Source organism: Anabrus simplex, chromosome 2, assembly GCF_040414725.1.
Source record: "Anabrus simplex isolate iqAnaSimp1 chromosome 2, ASM4041472v1, whole genome shotgun sequence".
Taxonomy (NCBI): Eukaryota; Metazoa; Arthropoda; class Insecta; order Orthoptera; family Tettigoniidae; genus Anabrus; species Anabrus simplex.
In genome coordinates, this window is record NC_090266.1 from 1,194,690,809 (window position 1) to 1,194,696,808 (window position 6,000).

Consider the following 6,000-nt stretch of genomic DNA (forward strand, 5'->3'; position numbering starts at 1 on the left):
TAGAAACTTGGGAATAGTTTTTTCCAGATACAGTTATAACCATTTGAGATTTATTCTTATGTTCATTTAATGTTAGAATACATTTACGCTTGAAATCGGTCGGTAATTATTATGTAAACACGTCATATACCGTGAGCATTTTGCTCAACACGCGACCACTCGCGTTACTTTCATCCTAGCAACCACTGGCGGGTTAACATAAAAGCAAATATGAAATTAGTAATTCAGCCTTAAAAAGGGCGTGATAGTAAAGAGTGGTACACTCGCTGGGTTATCACAAGCCTCAGTTAAAATCCTGACCAATGCATGTGGGATTCCACATAAATCTGGAGAGCCCGTGGCTATGATCGCAATATCAAGTCGCGTAAGACCACTAGCTTTTAATTCAGTATTAAAGTACAATAGGCAAATTCGAGGCTTTCCATATCTGTTAAGTTTACAGGTTCTTGATTTAAGGCTTAATTTATGTGATTACTGTTAAATAACACCTTTGATTGACTTGGGTTATCCAAGTCTCAACAGAACTGCAGAACATGACTGGACAGTCTGGGGAGGGTTTTCACATATTTGTATATCATTATATACCAGTACATTCACATTTCAAAATTGGTCATCTACTGATGGTCAATTATTGGTTCAGCTACCCTGTTGTCCCATAAAGCTGAAAATTATACCGGCCTATCCATTGTGAACACATTTTCATAACACTGTTATGAATCATTTCAATTAATTTGTTGATTTTGTTTAACATTCAGAAAAATGAATATGAGAATTAGTTATGGTAGATACAATACTAATAGACTTCGGCGATAGCTGCAGTCGCTTAAGTGCGGCCAGTATTCGGGAGATAGTGGGTTCAAGCCCCACTGTTGGCACCCAGATGTTTTTCGTGGTTTCTCATTTTCACACCAGGCAAATGCTGGAGCTGTACTTTAGTTAAGGCATGGTCGCTTCCTTCCTACTCCTAGCCCTTTCCTATCCCATTGTCGCCGTAAGACCTATCTGCGTTGGTGCGACGTAAAGCGACTTGCAAAAAAAAGTAGACATACATAAATTATCATTACAGACTGTTATGCCTTTCAGCGTTCAGTCTGAAAGCCTCTGTGAATTTACTAAACGTCGCCACAATCCTCGATTTGCAACTAGTGTTGTGGCCTCATTTAGTTCTATACCTCTTACCTTTCAATCGTTAGAAACCGAGTGTAACCATAGTCATCTTCGTCTACCTGTACTTCTCTTACCCACCATAGTAGAGTCCATTATTCTCCTAGGTAACCTACCACCTCCAATCACCTCACATGACCCCACCACCCGGCTTATGCGTACAGCTTCATCCTTCGAGTTCATTCCTAAATTAGCCTTTATCTCCTCATTCCGAGTACCCTCCTGTCATTGTTCCCACCTGTTTGTACCAGCAATCATTCTTGCTACTTTCATGTCTGTTACTTCTAATTTATGAATAAGATATCCTGAGTCCACCCAACTTTCGCTCCCGTAAAGCAAAGTTGGTCTGAAAACAGACCGATGTAAAAATAGTTTTGTCTGGGAGCTGACTTCCTTCTTACGGAATATTGTTGATCGCAACTGCGAGCTCACTGCATTAGCTTTACGACACCTTGATTCAATCTCACTTACTCTATTACCATCCTGGGAGCACACAACCTAAATACATGAAATTATCTACCTGTTCTAGCTTTGTATCACCAATCTGACATTAAATTCTGTTGAATTTCTTACCTACTGACATCAATTTAGTCTTTGAGAGGCTAATTTTCATACCATACTCATTGCACCTATTTTCAAGTTCCAAGATATTAGACTGCAGATTTTCAGCACAATCTGCCATTAAGACCAAGTCCTCAGCATAGGCCAGACTGCTTACTACATTTTCACCTAACTGAATCCCTCCCTGCCATTTTATACCTTTCAGCAGATGATCCATGTAAACTACAAACAGCAAAGGTGAAAGATTACAGCCTTGTCTAACCCCTGTAAGTACTCTGAACCAAGAACTCATTCTACCATCAATTCTCACTGAAGCCCAATTGTCAACATAAATGCCTTTGATTGATTTTAATAATCTACCTTTAATTCCATAGTCCCCCAGTATGGCAAACATCTTTTCCCTTGGTACCCTGTCATATGCTTTCTCTAGATCTATGAAACATAAACACAACTGCCTATTCCTCTCGTAGCATTTTTCAGTTACCTGGCGCATACTGAAAATCTGATCCTGACAGCCTCTGTGTGGTCTGAAACCACACTGGTTTTCATCCAACTTCATCTCAACGACTGATCGCACCCTCCCTTCCAAGATGCCAGTGAATACTTTGCCTGGTATACTAATCACCGAGATACCTCGATAGTTTTTGCAATCCTTCCCCTTCCCTTGCTTATAGATAGGTGCAATTACTGCTTTGTCCAATCTGAGGGTACCTTACCAACACTCCATGCTAGTTTTACTACTCTATGAAGCCATTTCATACCTGCCTTCCCTCTATACTTCACCATTTCAGGTCTAATTTCATCTATTCCTGCTGCCTTATGACAATGGAGTTTATTTACCATTCTTTCCACTTCCTCAAGCATAATTTCACCAACATCATTCTCCTCCTCCCCATGAACTTGGCTGTTCGCAACACCACCAGGATGATTTCCTTTAACATTGAGATGATGATCAAAATATTCCCTCCACCTCTCCAGCGATTCTCTGGGATCTATTATGAGTTCACCTGAATATTACTCAAAACACTGTTCATTTCTTTTTTTCTCTCCCTAAGATTTTTTATTACTGTCCAGAAAGGTTTCCCTGCTGCTTGACCTAACCTTTCCAGGTTGTTACCAAAATCTTCTCCTGACTTCTTTTTGGATACAACAACTATTTGTTTCGCTCTGTTTCTTTCATCTACGTACAGATCCCTGTCTGCCTCTGCTCTTGTTTGGAGCCATTTCTGATAAGCCTTCTTTTTACGTTTACAAGCTGCTCTCACTTCATCATTCCACCAAGAAGTTTGCCTTTTCCCATCTTTACACACTGTTGTTCCTAGGCATTCCCTTGCTGTTTCTACTACAGCATCCCTGTATGCCCACCATTCACTTTCTATATCCTGAACCTGCTTACTGTCTACTGTTCGAAACTTCTCACTAATCATATCCATGTACTTCTGTCTAATTTCCTCGTCCTGGATATTTTCTATCTTTATTCGTTTGCAGACAGATTTCACTTTCTCTACCCTAGGCCTAGAGATACTTAGTTCACTACAGATCAGATAGTGGTCTGTATCGTCGAAAAATCCGCAGAAAACTCGTACATTCCGAACAGGTTTCCTGAATTCCAAGTCTGTTCAGATATAGTCTATTATGGATCTGGTACCCCTAGCCTCCCATGTGTAGCGGTGAATAGCCTTATGCTTGAAGAATGTATTCGTAAAATCTATACCCATACTAGCACAGAAGTCCAGCAAACGCTTCCCATTCCCATTAGCTTCCATATCTTCCCCACATTTACTAAACACCCTTTCGTATCCTTCTGTTCTATTCCCAATTCTCGCATTGAAATCGCCCATTAGCACTATTCTATCCTTGCTGTTGACCCTGACCACGATGTCACTCAATGCTTCATAAAACTTGTCAACTTCATCTCATCTGCACACTCACATGGTGAATACACGGACACAGTTCTAGTCCTGATTCTTCCAACTGACAAATCTACCCACATCATTCGCTCATTTACGTGTCTAACAGAAACTATGTTGCGTGCAATGCTATTCCTGATAAGGAGCCCTACCCCAGACTCTGCCCTTCCCTTTCTAACACCCGTCAAGTACACTTTATAATCTCCTATCTCTTCCTCGTTATCTCCCCTTACCCGAATATCGCTTACTCTAGCACATCCAGATGCATCCTCTTTGCTGACTGAGCCAGTTCTACTTTCTTCCTTCCATAAGCCCCATTAATATTGATAGCTCCCCATCGAATTCCATTTCGTTCGCCAAGTTGTTTCCAAGGAGTCCCTCGCCTGTCAAATGGGAGTGGGACTCCATTACTCCCATAGGTCCGAGGGTTGCTTAAAATGTTCTGAGCTTGGTAAATTCATGAAGCAGGATGCTACCCTACTTGCACATAGTCCAAGTGAGGATCTCTCGTTTAACGGGTTATGGACCACCGGTGAATTGTATAGTCCTAGCCGCCTGAGCACAAGGAGGGCCATGACTCAGAATATGTCCGAGATGCCCACTTCCATTCCATAGCAACTGGTATCCCGACTCTCAGGACCACTTACTAGGCCACTCAGCCATTGCCTATGGTTCACGAACTAGGACGTGACTACAGTAACCCACAAACATGAACCATTAAAAAAAAAAAAAAAATTGACTTTGATAAAAATATTTTAAAGAGTGTGATGGGTAACCACAGTAGTAGGCACACTATAGGAATAATGATCACCACCTTGTTAACAGAATCTTAACAGTGGCAGAGTAAATCATTCCAGAACATCCTAGTTTAAAAGATGTATTTGTCTGGTGTACTGATAGCATTCCATCCTTTAGCACTTAGATTATTATACTTTAATGTATTATAATCTTAAAAGAGAATGTAATTGACGTTAGAACAGATCTATTTAAGGAACTAATGGCAGACATACAGTACAAAAATCAACGAAGGGGATTAAGTGAATGAAATGTTAATTTATGAAAAGTGTTGTCCTGCTCTAGTATACATTTGTGTTTGACATATGTGCTGTTACTGATTACTCTTCCTTCACATATTTCCTTTCCAGGCTTTATATTTCTGTAATAATGTTAGTAAATCAAATAGTTGAATGATAGAACACAAAGTACACATTCAGAAATTGCCAGCACTAACTCTATACATTACATATTCTGCAATGGGAATTGGTATCAAGGCACATTCAGGTACATTGTCATGTCATTAATGGATGTGGATATTGTGACCTCTGTAAGACTGTTACAGCATGTACACATTCCTATATGTATAATATTTTAATATAATAATGAGGAAAGCTAATGTGCATATGACTTTGTTTCTGATCTGATCAGAGACTTCATCTCCAATTGCAGGCATTCTATTGTGTGATTTGTACAAAATTTTAAAGCATATTAGTTTCGGAAAACCGAGCTCGATAGCTGCAGTCGCTTAAGTGCGGCCAGTATTCGGGAGATAGTAGGTTCGAACCCCACTATCGGCAGCCCTGAAAATGGTTTTCCGTGGTTTCCCATTTTCACACCAGGCAAATGCTGGGGCTGTACCTTAATTAAGGCCACGGCCGCTGCCTTCCCACTCCTAGCCCTTCCTTGTTCCATCGTCGCCATAAGACCTATCTGTGTCGGTGCGACGTAAAACAACTAGCAAAAAAAAAAAATAGTTTCAGAAAAGCTTTCTACATTTTATCCCTTCCCCAGGAATAATGGTAAACATATTTCATCCCTCTTAGCCTTTTACTTGAAATATGAAGACTTAAAGTGTACACTTTGAAATAAGATAAGAACAGTGTGGTACATTCCATGAATTTTTAATCCAGTTTCATGTTTCATTTTTGCACTCCTATTTGTTGAACACTTTCCTTCTCCTACCACTAAATAACAATAAAGCAACTGACACATCTAGATACCAGCCAGAAGGCAAGGACATTGCACCTTAATGATATCTGGGAATTATAGTTTCAAATTTAAGTATGCCTAAAAGAATTATAACTTTATATTGAAAATAAATTTGATTATTTTTAGCTACCTTGCTTATCATGGCTGTAATGTTTAGAGAAGAGAAATAGGTGAGACTATGTGTAATTATCTTATCCAGTGGATGGGAAACAGTTGCATCAGAGACCAGTATCACACACATGAATTAAATGTGTATTTTGTTCTGTTTTGACGTGTAAATTTCATTGCATGATGGAGACATAGAAATTTTGCAGATCTTTTGAGGAGACTGGTTTTCTATGTCTCCACCAGAAACTCCCAAGTACATTGCAAATGCACA